At 43.9% G+C, this 19,806-nt stretch overlaps 1 long non-coding RNA gene across 1 annotated transcript in view; it reads right to left on the bottom strand.

The window, feature by feature from the left end:
* Positions 1-558: 558 nt before the first annotated feature.
* LOC147749178 (uncharacterized) overlaps positions 559-19,806 on the bottom strand; it is a 28,846-nt gene continuing 9,598 nt past the window's right edge. The window contains exon 2 of the long non-coding RNA XR_015299743.1: positions 559-938. This is a non-coding gene — a long non-coding RNA (uncharacterized LOC147749178). The remainder of the gene's footprint in view (positions 939-19,806) is intronic.

Raw genomic sequence — 19,806 nt, 5'->3', positions numbered from 1 at the left:
AATGCATCATGCACATTCAGCAGGAGAGTGGTAAGGGTGTGGTATGTAGCCGGTGCTGAAGTTTACTGTCGCAAATCTATCACTTTAACCGAAAAACATTTTCCATTGAAATGGCCAAAATATTCGTAATAACATGCAGTTTCACTGATAAAATCACAGTGTACAAACGAGAAATGTCTCAAAATTGGGTTTCAGAAAATATTTATCATTTGTACATCACTAAGGGCCTGATTACGATGTTAGTCGAAAAACCTGTAGGTTTAAAGTAAGACCGCTGTATTATGATGACGGCAGTCAGAGTTTAAACTGGCTGGGGAATCTGACTCAAGGAGCCTGTTGGAAAGCCCTCATAATCTCTTAAGGATGGCGTTTCCGCCCTCGGGATTATGATGTTGGTTTCGGACAGCCAAGCGTTAATGAAAAGAGCCCCCTTCTACTAATAGGGAGTTCCTCTAGGCAGGGAAATAATACACAGTGTAAATTCCTAGGGCAACTCAGAATAAAAACAACACTAAATTATAACATTTCTATTATATGGAGAGACACAGGCAAACAAAATATTTGAAAAATACAAAAATAGTTCTTTATTGAAAATGTTATATTTAATATATATTCAAAAAATACAATCTTAAAACAGACCACAAGCACACCACATCCATGTCATCATTCATACGAAGCAGTCATAATGCATACATCACTGGCACTATAAACACCTGAAATGGTTGTGATTCAAAACATTATGTACATAGCCAGAAGTTGAACATTGCCATTATGATATTGATTTCAACACTTTTACTCGGTGAGCCTGAGATGCAGGCTTTTAGTTCCTAAATTCATATCTGTTTCACTGAGTGGCTGTAGCTCCAGATAATTTCCTACAAGCGTTTCGGCATGAAAATGCCTTCGTCAGGAAAAGTCACAGCAGATTCAGGCAATATCTGTAAATACAAAGAACATAAGTATGCTGTCCTTCCTGAAATCACATTGTACATGAAATATCTACACATATAATTATTGCTTTGTATTTGGTAGACCATCACCTCAGAGAAAAGCAAAAGGAAGAGCATATCACTTAAATAAATAGCCCCATGGTGCAGTGGTAAAGGAGCAGTTCAAAAGTTTATTATGATTTGGCTCTCATTGAGGGCCACATAAATAACATACATATTAACATAGTAAAAATAAACACAAGCTACATACAGCAACAGGAATAACCACTAATTATCTGCAGATAATGCAATCATCAGCATCTCCCGGAAACACATTAATATATATCTAAAAATTCTTTAAAATATTTAAAAATTCTAAAACAGAACATTTCGTTAGGGGGGCAATAAAGTGCATGGAAGAACATTTTTACATTCACAATTCCCAGTTGTAAACAGATTGGTTTTATCCATTTTTTGCGCATAAGGTGCAATACCGGACAAATAAACAGTACATGGTTAAGATCTTGAACAGCATTATTACATAAATTGCATAAAGGAGAAACTCCATACCATTTTGCTAGGAGTGTATTAAGTGGAAGCAAATTATGACGTAAAAGGTACCATATCCTACGGACACCATGAGGAATGTTCCAAATTAAGTATTGTTGGGCTAGTTTTGGTGTATAGGTTAGGACCAGGGCTTCTCTGTCTTTATACTTCTGTTGGGCGAGTATATCCAGCTTATAACAAAGTTCCCAGGACATACTTTTTAACTTTAACTTTAACTCTAGTGGAGAGAGCAAAAATAACGTGCTTTCATCCAGTTCAAGCAGCGAAACCGCTTTTCTAAAATTTTTTACCAGCTGCGAGAACTCATTAAAGTTGCCCAATAATTCCTTTTTTAAGATTTCTCGTAAGGTGCCTGGTTTACCTCTGGCCAAGCAGGCTACCCATCTTACGAGGGCAGCCAACCCCTGAGCCCAGCAACTTCGCAGTCCGAATTCCAGCCTGCATGAAGATGTAGAGCAGGCTGAATTAAATGAGGAGATGTTCCTTAATACCTTTCCCTCCATTTTTTGCATAAAATCCCATTGTTTCAGATCCACTAATTCCATTCCATAAAGGAGGGTAGCAGGAATTTTCGCTCGGAATACCTCCAAGCATAAGGAGAAATGCCTCTTCCCTGTCGCTTTATACAAAGAACATAATCCCCTACCATGGGCCATTGCTTTTCGAGAACTATGTTCGATGTGGGGCTTCTCACTAAGGTTAGCAGATATTATTTTGCCTAGAAACATGTAGGAATTAACTACCTCAAGTTTTTCTCCGCTTATTGTCCAGTTGAAGCTACTAGATCTGCACTTCTTCTTACCAAAGATGCACATGATTTTGCTTTTAGAGCTGTTAATTTTCATATAATGTGCATCAGCGAATTCATTCAATGCATGGAGACGATTAGCGAGACCTTTCGGGGTCAGATCTAAAACAAGTATGTCGTCCGCATACATTAGAATTGATATAGCTGTCCCTCCAATTTTCGGGGCTAGTCCCTCACAATCTGCAACAGCGGTTGGCAAATCGGCCATATACAGGGAAAACAGTGTGGGTGCCAATATACACCCTTGTTTTAGTCCGTTCCGGGAGGGGATAGATTGAGAGAGACCCCTTTCACCGCCTTGTAACACCTTGCACCATGTGTTCCAGTGTAAGGACTTAACTAAATCCAATAAGTATCCCGGCATACCCAATGCCGACAACTTTCTCCACAGCGTCGGACGGTCCACCCTGTCGAACGCTGCGGAGAAATCTATAAATGCTACGTATACGCCACCACCACGTACACGAGCATATTTATCCATAATTACCTGTAGCAATGTTAGGTTATCTAAAGTTCCGTGCTCTTTTCGGAATCCTGTCTGTTCCTTAGGTATAATATTATTTAAATTTGCCCACTCTGTTATTGACACTAATAAAAGTTTAGCAAAAATTTTCCCTATTGCGTCTAATAAGGCAATTAGACGATAATTGGAGGGATTATCCCGATCTCCTTTTTTAAAAATTGGGATCAGGATACTTCCCCGCCAAGAGTCGGGGACTGTTCGAGTTTTAAAACACGCCAGAAATACTGGAAGAAGAATCCTGCTCCAAGTGGTTACGTCTTGCTGGATTATAGACATGGGCAATTCGTCGGGTCCCATAGCCCCGGAGGAGCGCATGCTCTTTATTGCGGTAGCTATGGATTGCTCAGTGGGGAGTTCCATTTTAAAATCGGTATTAAGACCTGGAGCCCATGAAACGCCCCCTGCATCATTAGGCGCATATAAGGTGGTCACAAATTGGGTCCAGACATCTTCAGTAATAACAATAGGAGTGGACGTTTTTACAGATCCACATCCTTGCCTTATTATGGACCAAAAATCTCTAGAGTTTTTACAAGTTGATGCCTCTCTTAGCTTGATCCATAAAGTATCTTCTTTGTCTCTTTTTAACTTGGATCTCAATCTTACCCTCCTTCTTTTTAATAGAGCTAACTGTAACTCATTCTCCCCTGATCTATTAAGGTATTGCTTCCTAACAAGTTTATTGATCTCTTTATTTAACCTTAATAGAGGACTAGGAGAAAAATATTTCTTTTTGTGATTTCCTGTACTCCTAGCCATTGCGGTGACTTTTTTAATGAGGTTTTCAAGGAACATGAATTCCCTACCTTGCCAGTAGTCGAGCTCAGTTAGTAATTGGGTAAGGATGTTTTGTACATCCTTGCTATTAATAGATCCCCAATAACATCTATCTGTGTGACAATTAATAGTAAAACCTCTGTTCTTTAGGGACCAGAGGTCAGTATCAGGGGGTATTAATGAGACAGTTAATTTGATAATTTTATGGTCACTCAAGGGGGTATGAGTGATTACCAAATCTTTAAGAAAAGAGAACGTGTCAAAGTCTGTTATTACATAGTCCAAAATAGATTCTCCCCTAATTGAACCATGTGTATAATTAGCCGGGGTATCTGAAGGCATTCTGCCATTTATAATAATTCCCTCCACGGAACTGAGTTCCCCGAGAAGAATCTTGCCTCTTTTATTAGATTTTATTTTATTGGGCAGGAGGGCTTGGGAAATATTATATACTTCTTCCTTTACTTTATTTCTAAACATGTCTAAAGAAGTATTAGACACTTTACAATTTAGGTCCCCCACCAGTAGTAAGTATGGGGGGTCATCCACCTCAATTAATTGTTTTACATAGGAAAACATACGTTTTAAAACTATCGTAAAATTATCTTCAGGAGGAATGTAGGCATTTAATATTATAAACGAGGACCGTTGAACAACGGAGTCCAGGTTAGAAATGGTTATGGATTGGAATAGATTACTCTCGTCCTTGTAATGTGAGAATTGCCATTGTAATGCATTAGATAACAAACAGGCAATTCCGCCTTTAGCATGGCCTTTTTTAGATGGAGTCGCAGCGGCCTCTAGGACGAAGTAATCATTCCCTCCATATGGAAGAGTTTCACACCATGTTTCTTGGATACATAGCACATCCGCATTCAGGGAGAGGAGATAATCAAATTTCTCAGGGCAATTAGACAAGCCAGCGGCATTCCAAGAGACAATTTTTAAACAGGGGTTAAAGATGGGAAGATGGTCGTGGGTTTCTCGAGGTGGTATTTGAGAGAACTCCAGGTAACCAGTTCCACATCGAAGAGTCTTCAGTTAGAGGGTTATCTGTGCTACCAGGTAATGGAAGAACCTGGGAAACCATACGTTTGCCTCTGGAAAGCCAAATTTTTAGGTCATTATTACATATAGGAAAATCATCCTGTCCAGAGGTCAACTTTGTATTTCTTTCGGTAAGAGAAAGACACAAATTTTTATTAACAAAAGGTAGCACGTCAATTCCTCTACATTGAAAGGCTTCGGCTTGTTGAAGGACTAAATTAGCAATTATTTTAGAGTAAAACTTTACCCTTATTCGTTGCCCATTTATAGATCTTATTGGGAGAACTAAATCAATGTCATTTGTTAGAACCAACTTTAAGCTTTCAATCTCATTAAAGCAATTAAGTAGCCAGGATCTATTCATTTTTAGATCAGAATCAAGTAATGGGAGAAAATCCAATGAAAGAGTATCCACATATAAAATAGGGCTTTTTGCTGATTGAGGTATTACATTCCTAACTACCTCCGTCTGAGGCAGAAAGATAGGTGCTGTTGGATTAAATACTCTTGTTACTATCGGGAAATGTATATTATCATCGATACTTATAGGTTGGGGAGCAGGAGCATCGACTAAAGATCCAGAAACCACCCTCTTCATAGTTACTTCAACCGGGGTACTCCCATTGGCATCATTTATGATACCTTCCTCTTCCACCTTATCCGGGATATCTGAAGGTGGGCTATACCCTCTTTCTATAAGAGCGGGCGTTTCAGATATTGTATGTTTTTGAAAAATAATTTGTCTGGGTCTTTTCTTTTTATATTTACGTATCGGTTTCCCCTTTTTCCCTCTTGATTTTATTTTGGCAGCTCTGGGAGACCCCGAGGGTCCTTCGGGCTCCTTTTTATCATGTACAAAAATGGGAAAGAGATCATGGCCCCCCGTTTGAAGTTCTTCACTCACATTTTCTTCCTGCTCAACCAACACTGGTTCTGTTCTCAGAAGCAGGGGAGATGAGGTGGATTGATTAGGGGACTTATGAATCTCCGCCTCTATAGATAATCCCAAAGGGGCATTTCCCTTCACCTCAGTAATGTTATCAACCTCTTTATGGACATCAAGAACAGGGTTAGCAGAAGTAATGAGAGGCTTAATCACATTTTCAACATTTTTCACATTTTGTGCCAACAGTGCCTGCAATATCTCCGTAACCGAAGACAAGATACAATCAGAGTTTACAGCAAATTTACCCATTAAAAGTAATATGGAAGACAGAATTTGCTCAAGGGCTATGAGTGACTCAGAAATGGGTTTATCATTTTTTGGGTAACTGGATGATGTAAGGGGGCAAATCCCAGATAAATTAAAATGCGGGGATTGTACATCACTCTGCGGAGAAAGATTATCTGTGGATTTAATGGAGGGCGTACTGCTATATAATAGCAGACCAGATGGTGTTTCTCCACTAGGAGTTTTATTAGCCACTAGGTGGGATAAAGATGTCTTATCCACATATCGACCGCAGAGTTCCAAGTCAATGCTGGTAGCTATTGAGGCATCACCCTTATCTTCTTCCAGAATATCATTTCCTTTGAGAATATTATGATCCAAAGATTGCGCTAATATTAACAAAGGATCAGCATCAGCCACATGTACAGGACATATAGGAAGGTTTACCACACTTGACTGACTCAGTGACCTTTTCATTTCCACCATAGGGACCAACTGACTAACTTCCTCTACATTGGGACAAAGTTCCAACTGTGGTAATTGATCAATATCAGATTTCCTAGAAACTTCTAGGGATTTATTCAAGCTTTTCTCCCAGATTTGACTTAATTGCATCTGTCCTTTCATGATGACACTGTTAGCTTGCTTTTTCCTCAAATGACTCGGACCGGGTATTGTACCAGGATTCTCCATTACAACTTTCCCGGAACGTAATGTCTTTGCCTCCATAGTGCCGTAAAGGAATCTAAGCCTACAATAGTATTCCCAGTCTTACAAATGAACACAGTGTAAAATAATATAAAATCACAGGGGATAAGAGTGGGAGAAGAACTAGCAGTTAAAGTACTTTGTGGCTATACTCCTATCGGCGTTTTAGCATATCCTTAAAATCTAGTAACACATACGAGAATCTGAAGAAATACAACTAAAATTCAAGATACCGGGACCCAGCCCGGCCTACCTCGGCCACTGAGGGCCACAGAGGGCCCGCCCTTTGCCCGGGCTTAGCCCGGCGACACCCGCGCGCGTCCCGCGATGCGCGTTACCTCAGCGCAATTTGTTCCAGCTGAGGGGGGCGTGGCAGGGAGGTTCTCAGAGCCCAACTGGCTTCTGGGCGTTGGTGTTCACTTGCCTCCAAAGCAGCCAACAAGCCTTCCACAGCGAGTGTTTCCCGCGAAGCGGGAAACGCGAGAGGTGAGTCACAGGCGCTGGCTGATAGCGCTATGAATGTTAATGGAGCACTAGCGCTTCCAGATAGCGCTACACGAAACACAGGAGCCTTGCAGGTTCAGGCCACACAGTGAAGAGTAAAGTTTTCCAAAGCTAGGCAGCCGACTTCTTCAGCAAACAGGATAGAGAATTCCAATCTTCAGCGCTGCCTCAGCGCAATTTGTTCCAGCTGAGGGGGGCGTGGCAGGGAGGTTCTCAGAGCCCAACTGGCTTCTGGGCGTTGGTGTTCACTTGCCTCCAAAGCAGCCAACAAGCCTTCCACAGCGAGTGTTTCCCGCGAAGCGGGAAACGCGAGAGGTGAGTCACAGGCGCTGGCTGATAGCGCTATGAATGTTAATGGAGCACTAGCGCTTCCAGATAGCGCTACACGAAACACAGGAGCCTTGCAGGTTCAGGCCACACAGTGAAGAGTAAAGTTTTCCAAAGCTAGGCAGCCGACTTCTTCAGCAAACAGGATAGAGAATTCCAATCTTCAGCGCTGCCTCAGCGCAATTTGTTCCAGCTGAGGGGGGCGTGGCAGGGAGGTTCTCAGAGCCCAACTGGCTTCTGGGCGTTGGTGTTCACTTGCCTCCAAAGCAGCCAACAAGCCTTCCACAGCGAGTGTTTCCCGCGAAGCGGGAAACGCGAGAGGTGAGTCACAGGCGCTGGCTGATAGCGCTATGAATGTTAATGGAGCACTAGCGCTTCCAGATAGCGCTACACGAAACACAGGAGCCTTGCAGGTTCAGGCCACACAGTGAAGAGTAAAGTTTTCCAAAGCTAGGCAGCCGACTTCTTCAGCAAACAGGATAGAGAATTCCAATCTTCAGCGCTGCCTCAGCGCAATTTGTTCCAGCTGAGGGGGGCGTGGCAGGGAGGTTCTCAGAGCCCAACTGGCTTCTGGGCGTTGGTGTTCACTTGCCTCCAAAGCAGCCAACAAGCCTTCCACAGCGAGTGTTTCCCGCGAAGCGGGAAACGCGAGAGGTGAGTCACAGGCGCTGGCTGATAGCGCTATGAATGTTAATGGAGCACTAGCGCTTCCAGATAGTGCTACACGAAACACAGGAGCCTTGCAGGTTCAGGCCACACAGTGAAGAGTAAAGTTTTCCAAAGCTAGGCAGCCGACTTCTTCAGCAAACAGGATAGAGAATTCCAATCTTCAGCGCTGCCTCAGCGCAATTTGTTCCAGCTGAGGGGGGCGTGGCAGGGAGGTTCTCAGAGCCCAACTGGCTTCTGGGCGTTGGTGTTCACTTGCCTCCAAAGCAGCCAACAATCCTTCCACAGCGAGTGTTTCCCGCGAAGCGGGAAACGCGAGAGGTGAGTCACAGGCGCTGGCTGATAGCGCTATGAATGTTAATGGAGCACTAGCGCTTCCAGATAGCGCTACACGAAACACAGGAGCCTTGCAGGTTCAGGCCACACAGTGAAGAGTAAAGTTTTCCAAAGCTAGGCAGCCGACTTCTTCAGCAAACAGGATAGAGAATGCTAAAGGAGCATGCAGAATTGAATGTGAAAATCACAGAGGTGTGATTGCATGCTACAAATACGAAAAGTGCCAAGAGAAGACCCACACAAATGGTTAAAATATCCCTATATATGTGCCCTTGCGTCATGCGATGTTCATTAAAAACATCATTACCATATACTGTGGAAACTGTCCGCCAGTACACTTAAAAAATATGCAATGTCCTACTTGAAAGGGAAATATGCCCTGGTCTTCTATGTGAAACAAAAGAAAGAATGACATTAAGATGCCTGATATTGTAATGTTTCCATGCTGTAGGCATATTTGATGTATAGTAGTATGTTTATGATTAAAGTGGAGAGGGTCCACTTAAATGCTGTCTTTGTAGTATTTTTTTAAAGCAAATTTGGTAGCCAGTTTCTTGAAACCTTCCTACATGGAACAAGAAAACATACAGTCCTGGTATATATGTAGCCTAATGACCTAAACAGGCTTCCACAAAGAGATTCCAAAAGAACAGCACAAATACTTTTTTTTTTAACTTTTCTTTATTTTAATATTTTTTGCAACATGTACCTCCCACCCATGAGCCACCCCCCCCGATACGGTCATCTGTTTACTTGTCACAGATTTACAGAAAGTAAGAACAGAAAAAAAGTGAAAGAAAATGAAGAAGGAGAAAAAAGAAAAGAATGATGATGAATAACTCAAATCAAGAGAACAGAGAAACATCAAATTCAGACATATTCGGGAGTCATTGACATAAAAAAAAACATTAGATTATAATGGCATTAACTTTATATAATAAGTATAATATTCTGTTTTATAGTTCTTGATGTCGTATCCACTGTGTTAGGTGATACCATATTTCTAGACCCTTTTTTTTCCTTTGAACTCCCTTCCTCCGATATATCGCAATCTCTAGAGTGTATGTGGCTAAGAGTCTTGCCCGCCACTGTGAAAAAGTCGGGGGATTTAGATCTAACCAACTGGATGCTAAGCATATTCTATAGACAGCCAGGGAGACATATATGAACCCCTGCATTATTTTTGGCCTGATATCCCCGTCCCTTCCTAGCATAATTTTGGCTACTGTGATTTCTATGTTTGTGTTCAAGATTTCGGATAAGAATGCTGATATTTCGCATGTAAGGGGTCTGTCTTTATCACATGTGGCAAATAAGTGGACTATATCGGGCGCTGGTGTCGAGCATCTAGGGCATTGGGTACCTTTGCTTGTGCTCCATTTGGCTATCTTGTAGGGTGTGTGATATAATTGGAAGGAGGTTTTATAGTATTGGACTTGTAGTTTGGGTGACATTAAGAGTGATTGATAGAGTTGGAATGCCTTCTGAACTGACTCCTCATTCATATCTAGCTTATTTTGCCATTTATTTATATGTTTATACATGTCATCTGGTAACAAGGAGACTAGGTTGAGATATATTTCTCCTATTTTTGCGGTGATGTTTCTATTGAGGATTTCTGTTATTTGAATCCTGTGGAACTCCGCGCTTCCACCACCTTTCTTTATTAAAAAATCTCTTATTAGAAGGAATTTAAAGAAATCTCAGTTTTAAGCCGAACTCATTCTTTAATTCTTCGAATGATTTGAAGTCTGTTGATGTATAGAAACATCCACATCGTGTGATCCCCATATTCACCCATCTTTTCATATAGTTATCAAAGAAGATATCAGGTAGATTATAGTTCTGATGAAGGCTCGTACAATAAAAGTTTCAACCGACCCCGAGAAGCTTGCGTATATCTCTCCATGCGTTATATATACACCGGCTAATGTTTTGAAATGGACCTTTTTGTAGTGACAGTCAAAGGTAAGTCGCCATAGATGTTCACCCGTTTCTATACCAAGGATGAGTTCTTGTGGGGTCGGAACTTCTCCTTCTTGCGTAGGATTCAGATTTAGGGTCAATAAGATCTTGATATATTTCAGGAGTGTGGCCCACCAGTAGACCTTGGGGTTAGGGACAGCGAGTCCATCTCTTTCTTGCGGGAGCGATATATATCGGTAACCTCTGTGTGATTTTGTATGGCCCCATATAAATCGAGAAAATGTGTTGTGGAGGAGGAGCTACGCTGGCAAACAAAATGGCTGCTAAGGCTCCCGGCTCCGCCGACCTCCGTATCCCGCCACAAGATCCTGTACATTATCCTGATTTTACGCCTAGCCTCTGTGTGAATGAACTGTTCCGCACTCCGATGGTGAAATCCGGAAACTTTTATCGGCTGCTTTGACGAAGTTGCTTCGAGTTGAAGATTGTGGCCTACTCCAGCGGGGAAGCCGGGGCCTCGAGTACTTTCACAGCCGGGCTGCAGTGCAAAAACATCGGCCGGGAGACCCAGGCAGGGTCCGGTCAATCGGAGTGGAGGGTTCTTTTATGCCCGAATTTCATCGGCAATCGTTTCTATTGCTCAGCATTGATGGAGTAGTGACTTCGCTTGCTATTGACTGTGGGTGGGGGTCCCTGTCCCGCAGACCCGGTATTGGTCCCCGCCGGAGTTCGGTGGGTCGGGGTCCCTGGCCTGTGGCGTTAACCGGGTTGACCGCGGGCGCAGACAAGGACTGGTCACCCTCCGCATCTGCCCGTTCGTGATCCTGTTTGTCCCCCTCGGGGATGCCAGATTCACCGGGGGAGGTGATTGTGACTGGTGTCGGGCGTGAGACTATGGATCGAACGGTGCTTGAGCCATCACTGAGGTCAATATTGGCAGAGATTTGGGCGTTTCATTCACATGTGGTTGTCTTATTGAACAAATTGGATACACGCCTATCTGAGATGCTCCTTGTGGAATCGGACCCTGCCTCACTGTTGGACCAAAATGATTCAGAAAAGGGGGTGGTGATGAATGCAATGAGCTAGGGACTCACATCTGAGTATTCCCTTCCACGCTTATGGTGGACAAAAATGATTCAGAAAAGGGGGTGGTGATGAACAGAGTGTCTGAATTAAGCAGACAACTCTTACCCAGTCCAAAGATCAGGGCTTGATCCATCACCGTTTTTTAGCTCACTGCACCATCCCAGCTCAGAACTTGGCTATATGCAAATTAGTCTGACCCTGGCCCAGTGCATCATGGGAACAGGGTAGACCAAACTACCAAGCCAATTCTTATACTGGGAAGGAAACAAGCTACCGGGGACCGGTTTCTGGCATTTCAGCCGTCTTCGGCCCGGCTTGCTTGAATCCTGATGGTGCAATGAGCTAGGGACTCACATCTGAGTATACCCTTCCACGCTTATGGTGGACAAAAATGATTCAGAAAAGGGGGTGGTGATGAACAGAGTCTCTGAATTAAGCAGACCACTCTTACCCAGTCCAAAGATCAGGGCTTGATCCATCACCGTTTTTTAGCTCACTGCACCATCCCAGCTCAGAACTTGGCTATATGCAAATTAGTCTGACCCTGGCCCAGTGCATCATGGGAACAGGGCAGACCAAACTACCAAGCCAATTCTTATACTGGGAAGGAAACAAGCTACCGGGGACCGGTTTCTGGCATTTCAGCCGTCTTCGGCCCGGCTTGCTCGAATCCTGATGGTGCAATGAGCTAGGGACTCACATCTGAGAATACCCTTCCACGCTTATGGTGGACAAAAATGATTCAGAAAAGGGGGTGGTGATGAACAGAGTGTCTGAATTAAGCAGACCACTCTTACCCAGTCCAAAGATCAGGGCTTGATCCATCACCGTTTTTAAGCTCACTGCACCATCCCAGCTCAGAACTTGGCTATATGCAAATTAGTCTGACCCTGGCCCAGTGCATCATGGGAACAGGGCAGACCAAACTACCAAGCCAATTCTTATACTGGGAAGGAAACAAGCTACCGAGGACCGGTTTCTGGCATTTCAGCTGTCTTCGGCCTGGCTTGCTTGAATCCTGATGGTGCAATGAGCTAGGGACTCACATCTGAGTATACCCTTCCACGCTTATGGTGGACAAAAATGATTCAGAAAAGGGGGTGGTGATGAACAGAGTGTCTGAATTAAGCAGACCACTCGTACCCAGTCCAAAGATCAGGGCTTGATCCATCACCGTTTTTTAGCTCACTGCACCATCCCAGCTCATAACTTGGCTATATGAAAATTAGTCTGACCCTGGCCCAGTGCATCATGGGAACAGGGCAGACCAAACTACCAAGCCAATTCTTATACTGGGAAGGAAACAAGCTACCGGGGACCGGTTTCTGGCATTTCAGCCGTCTTCGGCCCAGCTTGCTTGAATCCTGATGGTGCAATGAGATAGGGACTCACATCTGAGTATACCCTTCCACGCTTATGGTGGACAAAAATGATTCAGAAAAGGGGGTGGTGATGAACAGAGTGTCTGAATTAAGCAGACCACTCTTACCCAGTCCAAAGATCAGGGCTTGATCCATCACCGTTTTTTAGCTCACTGCACCATCCCAGCTCAGAACTTGGCTATATACAAATTAGTCTGACCCTGGCCCAGTGCATCATGGGAACAGGGCAGACCAAACTACCAAGCCAATTCTTATACTGGGAAGGAAACAAGCTACCGGGGACCGGTTTCTGGCATTTCAGCCGTCTTCGGCCCGGCTTGCTTGAATCCTGATGGTGCAATGAGCTAGGGACTCACATCTGAGTATACCCTTCCACGCTACTGTTGGACCAGCAATCTGCAGCCATTCAAGCCGCGGCCATTTTGACTCCGTGCGAGGACCCCGTGAGGAAGCAAGTATTGAAACCATTGGATGGTGCCCTGGAGGACGGTGTTCCCGAGGTCGTGATTGTACCGCCGAACCTTCCATCACTATCGACTTTGGGGGTATCGAAAGGCGTTCCCCTCCCGGAGACTTTTGTTGTGGACTTTTCTTTAATCTTGTGTTCGTCTTCTCCTTTCTAGGTGACTTTACGACTCCGGGGCAAGATACATTGGGACTGTCCACCTAGGAGAGAGAGTTTTTCTGCGTCTGAAGTTCTTGTGGACTCACTGTCTACGAGTTGCCACGGATTGATTCTTGATGACTTCCTTCTCCTCTATGACTCCTTTGTGTGCCTTTCGGTCTTGCTAGGGTTTGTGTGCTCGTTCGGAAGGGTCAAGGTTAATATCAATTAGATTGAGATGGTTTGGAGTGGCTTTTACGGGTGTTCGACCTGCAACTGTTTGATTTACGAGGCTGGGCGGTGTATCACGGTGCCCCCAAATTTCTCCTATAAGGGTTGTCATACATTGGTCTTTTTGCGATGGGGGGTGGCAGTTTCTGGGGGGGGGACTAAGGGGGCTGGGAGCCCATACGGATAAGCCCTCCTCCATTCTTTTTCCTACTTTTAGGGTTTTAGTTATTTGGGGCGACAGGGGGTTTATTTTGCCTTTTTTTTTATTTCTATGGGCTTTTTCTTCCTTACAGGATCAGTATAGATTGCGAATCATTCGGATTTTTATCGTGTACTTGTATTTAGTGCTCATGCTTCTTACGTTATCCTGATTCCCGGGTGGGCAGGCCCTGAGAACTGGCTCTTAACATAGAATGTATATTGTATTGTTGTTTACACCGATCCATATGCTTTGGCGCCAAAGTTCCATTATAGCTGTTTCTACGTGCATATCATGTCTCTTGACCTGTCCCCCGTATTCTTCGGTTTGATTGTATGGCACCTGATCCGTTTCTTTAGATAATATAAAATAAAACCTCTGTCTCATCCTGTGACTTAGTTGTTCGTTCTAATACAAGTTCTATCCTGGATTGCTGCCGGACCTCAGGGTTGTCAGCTGATGAGCTGTGTCGTACCGTGATATAGTGGGTCTTAATTTTGTTTAGCGGCCGGCCCCTGCGGTTGTAGGCCCATGCTTGTATTTTTATTGAATGCTACAATAAAGGTTTTCCAAAAAAAAAGAAAGAAAAAAATGTGTTGTTTATTGCCTTGAATATGTGTTGATCAAAGTTTAGGCAGATAGTGCGGAAAAAATACAAACATTTCGGGAGATAAATCATTTTGATCACATTGCATCTGCCTATTAGGGTTAGATGGAGGTTGTCTAATTTGCTAGGATTTCGTGTTGTTTCTTTCAAGAGTGGGTCTATATTGATCTTGACTAATTCGTCTAGATTCAATGTGATTTTTACGCCTAGATATACAGCGTTCCTGAAGATCCTTTCATTTCTGTAATTAATTTTTTTATTGATAATTATCTGCGTTTTACCCTGATTTAGTTTATATCCTGAGATCGCGCCAAAGAGGGAAGCCTCTTTTTCCATCATTTTGATGGCCACATGAGGATCACTGGTAACGATCGCGATATCATCCGCGTATGCTAGAGTCTTTGTTAATCCATTTGATGTCTTAATAGGCAATATATCCTGATTAGTCTCCAGTTTGCGGATGAACGGATCGATAAATATCGCGAACAATAATGGGGAGCACGGGCACCCCTGCCTTGTCCCTCTAGTCACATCTATCTTATTTGACAGTCCGCCATTTATCATAACGACTGCTTCTGGGTTATGGTACAATCTACGTGCAGCGTTAATGAATTGATCTCCGATCCCACTCTTTGACATGGCCGTCCATAGATATTGCCAGGAGACCCTATCGAACGCCTTCTCTGCGTCCAAGAGTATAAGCGCAGTAGGGTCTCCTGCGACTTCCTCTATGTCAAAGAGTGTGATGACCCTTTGTACGTGATCCGTCGTGGATCTGCCGGGGATGAATCCATGTTGTCGGGCTGATATGATCTTGTGAATAATCGGAGCAAGTCGACAGGCTAACAATTTGGCGTAAATTTTTGAGTCACAATTGATTAGGGTGATTGGGCGATAGGATCCCAGTTTAGTTGGATCTTTGTTTTTTTTTGAAACACTACAATTTTAGCCCGTGCCCATGATTTTGGTGGTTCCCCCCTTGGAATACTTCGGTCATTAAGTCAGTTAGCACATTCTTTAGTGACTTATAAAATCTGATATAGAATTCGGCGGGTATTCCATCCAGTCCAGCTGCCTTCCCTGTTGATGGACAGCAGAATTTCCAACCACTGCAGTGTGGTCGCTAAATTAGCTTGGTTGGTGTATGACAATTGAGGTGCGGTTACCTGCTCTCAATCAATCAATCAAAGCATGTGTATAGCGCGCTACTCACCCGTAGGGTCTCAAGGCGCTGGGGGAAGGGGGTCCGCTACCGCTCGAACAGCCAGGTCTTGAGTTGCTTCCTGAAGGAGAGGTGGGCTTGGGTCAGGCGGAGGTGGATGGGGAGGGAGTTCCACGTCTTGGCAGCCAGGTAGGAGAAGGATCTTCCTCCCGTTGTGACTCTTCAGATGCGGGGGACGGCGGCGAGGGCGTGGATGGTCGATCGTAGCTGGCGGGTGGGAGTGTAGAAGGTCAGGCGGTTGTTGAGGTATCTTGGGCCTTGGTTGTGGAGAGCTTTGTGTGCGTGGGTGAGGAGTCGGAACGTGATTCTCTTGTTGACGGGGAGCCAGTGCAGGTTTCTCAGGTGTTCGGAGATGTGGCTGTGTCGGGGGATGTCCAGGATGAGGCGTGCAAAGGCATTCTGGATGCGTTGGAGTCTCTTCTGAAGTTTGGCTGTGGTTCCGGCATAGAGGGCGTTGCCATAGTCCAGGCGGCTGGTGACGAGGGCCTGGGTGACCGTCTTCTTGGTTTCTGTGGGGATCCACCGGAAGATCTTACGTAGCATGCGGAGGATGTTGAAGCATGACGAGGAGACGGCGTTGACTTGTCTGGTCATGGAGAGGGAGGAGTCCAGAATGAAGCCCAGGTTGCGTGCGTGGTCTGTCGGTTTGGGTGCGTTGCCTAGGGCAGGGGGCCACCAGGAGTCGTCCCAGGCGGAGGGCGAAGATCCCAGGATGAGGACTTCCGTCTTGTCTGAGTTCAGTTTCAGGCGGCTGTTCATCATCCACTCAGCTACGTCTTTCATCCCTTGTTGTAGGTTGGTTCTGGCAGTGGTGGGGTCGTTGGTGAGGGAGAGGATCAGCTGGGTGTCGTCGGCGTAGGAGATGATGTTGAGGTTGTGTTGGCGTGCGATGGCCGCAAGGGAGCTCATGTAGATGTTGAACAGCGTGGGGCTGAGTGAGGATCCTTGGGGTACGCCGCAGATGACTTCCGTGGCCTCGGATCTGAACGGGGGGAGGCGGACGCTCTGGGTTCTTCCGGCGAGGAAGGAGATGATCCACTCGAGTGCCTTCTCTTGGATCCCGATGTTGCTGAGGCGTTGTACTATGGTGCAGTGGCAGACCCCGTTGTGCCTCTAAATATATGTCAATAAGTTCTTGGTCTTTATTGGTTTCTTTATATAGAGCTTGGTAATATTTTTGAAATTCTGATCTGATCTCCTACGGGTCTTGCTTGAGAACGTTGTTACAGTCTTTAATCTCTTTAATTATGTTAGCCATGTTTTCTTGTCTCTTGCGAGTGGCGAGGTGGTGCCCTATTTGCTCGCTTAGTTCGTATACTTTTTCTTTTTGGATCGTGGCTTTACAAATTGCTTTTTCTGCAAATATCTCCGTTAATCTATTTTTTTGCGATGGCAATCTTTTGTGATGCCGTTTCTATGTTTATACCCCCTTCAGTAGCTCTTACAAGATCCCCCTCGGCCTCTGTCAGTTTCCCCTGTAATTCGGCTATCTTTTGTTTGGCAGCTTTGTTATTCCTTATTGAGAAGCGCAGCGTTTCACCCCTGATACCAGCTTTTAATGTGTCCCACACTACGTCTAGGGGTGCGCTCCCCAGGTTATTTGCCAAAAATTCAGGTATCCATTTCTCAATAAGATGTCAATATTTCTCGTTTAACAGTAGAGCCCAAAGACTTTTAAAGGCTAACAGCCAAAGGCAGTTCAAACTGTGATAGGCACCATCATTTAGATAGAAAAAACGGACTCTTTAAGGTAAAGGAGATTAGAGCTAATGTGAGGTGACAACTGAACAATTAACGCAAAAATACCATTAAGTTGAAGAGGAACACGGGTTAAAGCTACTGAATTACAACAGCTAGAAATGACAAACAAAATCACGATGCATAAAATGGAATCCAGCGTGGCAATGAGATGGAATACTATGCGGTGCGATAAAGGCTATGTATGAGTATAAACCAGGACTTACCATTGTGTCTATCCTGATAATTAAGGTCTCTGACTCGGGCTCCTACAATGAGGTAATCGATACGCCTCGAGTCAACCACGTCGAATGTTGGTAGATGCAACATGCATGGTATAGGAAGACGGATAATTTGATGCAACCGCAACGCTTGGAAATGGTTTAGAAATAGTCAGATGGCAGTCATGTGAGAAATCACATGTTTGATTCCAAAGCTGGTTGGTTTACGTGGCGGCCATGATGTAAGTGTAGGTTTACCAAGGTAAAACCAGCAGTGGGTGACATAAAACCAAATAAAGACCAATAAAGACCAAATGCACAGATGTATGTATGCAGATAATTGTGGTATAGACCTAGAGCAAAGTTATTGATGTTCTACTTCCTATTCAGGACCAGCAAAGCAACGATTGCGCAGTCTTGTCTAAATAGTCTGAACCCGTCATGTTACTTCTAGAGATATAATAAAACTACATGGCTACTGTAACGGTGTATGAAGACTCTAAATGAATCACAGGTATAAAGCCAAAAAAAAAAGGAACTGCGCAAGAACTTTTGGGCCTTATGATGAAATACAGAAAATGAATGGTCGAAATGAATAATAGGTATAAAGCCAAAAGAGAACAGCGCAGGAACTTTTATGCCAATCCATGCCAGCCTTTCCAACATGGATCGGCTGTCGGAAACTGACTTTGGGGGCTAGCAGGGCCCCCTTCCCCCTGTCAGAAACTGACTTTGAGGGTTAGCAGGGCCCCCTTCCCCCTGGTCCTCTGCATTTGGCCACATGGTGCCGAGATGTTTTAAAACTTCCATTTTTGATGGGGGCTTGTGCTGAGTGCGGTTTCATCCAGCTGCACAAGTAGCCATCGAAAAATGGAAGTTTGCGACTACACATGCCTAATTGCGCTGTCGGATCTGTCGACCTATGTTCGGGTGGTTCCTTCCACAAAACAGTGTCAGTCGGAAGCAACTCCGACCAAAATTGTAATGAGGGCCTAAGTGTCTTGATGGTTTTAGTCCAATTCCCATCTTTTTTTCATTACACTTCAGAGTTTAAAAAAACTACAGAATAATGTCTGGCTTCCTACCCGCTGATATATTTTGAAGTATTTGTACAGTTCATTTACAAGTATTTATATATATATATATAAGCCTTTTGCGCCCTATTCCGGGAAGGAAGCCGTTCTTCGCGTGGTGCGGTACGAAGAAGGAGGATGCGGGGAATCTAAAACTTTATCAAGAGTCATCCCTGATGGAACAATTATTTTTCTGCCCATCCTCCTCTGAACACTAATCTATATTATAACCAAAGAGGACTATTCATAGAAATCTTGCGAAATTCTTGAAGACGATTCACATTCTGACTACTTGTTTGCATGCACATACGATTTTGTGGCTTCCTAATACTACCAATTAAGAGATCATTTGGAAACGCTCATCCACAAAGAAATTTCCCACCGATTACAATGACTATATATACTCAAAAGAATTTGCCCTGAAGAAGTCCCTTGAGGACGAAACGCATCGGCTGCGAATACCCGTGTTTTGATTGTACACCCTTTTTTTGGAATAAAGAAAATCACAACTAAGAAAACCTACGTCTGGGATCATTGACACTATATTTCTGGAATTGTGTGGTGCACCTTTGCGTTTATTTATTAATTTACTGAGTTCTTGGATGAACTATCACTGTGACAGTGGATGTTAACCAGTGTGCACACACTTCGCCCATACAAACTACCCAGGGCGATTTACAATTCTGGGGGTGATTTGGGTTAGGTGCTATAATTAAGAAGTTTCCACTGTCTCCTTTGTCTTTTGAAAGTATTTAAATGCTGCGTGTTAAAAATAAATTACATTCTACAGCCTTTCCTTTCACTCTGAAACCCAGCAATATTTTCAAAGATGGTTTACCTTACAAAATGCCCTAACTTTACAGCTAGAAAAAGAAAAAATAAACACCAGTCTCCATAGTAAAAGAATAAGTAGCAATTTTTCAGACGACAAAGCCAGACTTTTGACCTCTGTCTTTGAATTGCACTACAAATGCATAAAGATAAAAACAAAATTAAAGCCATCTTTATTGTTCAGTCACCTTCCGAACTCCAGAATTGTTATTTTGGGGGTGCTAAAGCACCTCCAACACCCCTACTTCCAGCACCTATGTGAGAGAGTGTACATAGTGTTTGATGGCTGATAAACTTGGAAAGCCTTGAAACTGCTCA

The sequence above is a fragment of the Lissotriton vulgaris genome, chromosome 1_1 (genome assembly GCF_964263255.1).
Source record: "Lissotriton vulgaris chromosome 1_1, aLisVul1.2, whole genome shotgun sequence".
NCBI classification, from domain to species: Eukaryota; Metazoa; Chordata; class Amphibia; order Caudata; family Salamandridae; genus Lissotriton; species Lissotriton vulgaris.
The sequence above is the reverse complement of the archived record's forward strand: the minus strand, read 5'-3'. Positions and strand labels throughout refer to the sequence as shown.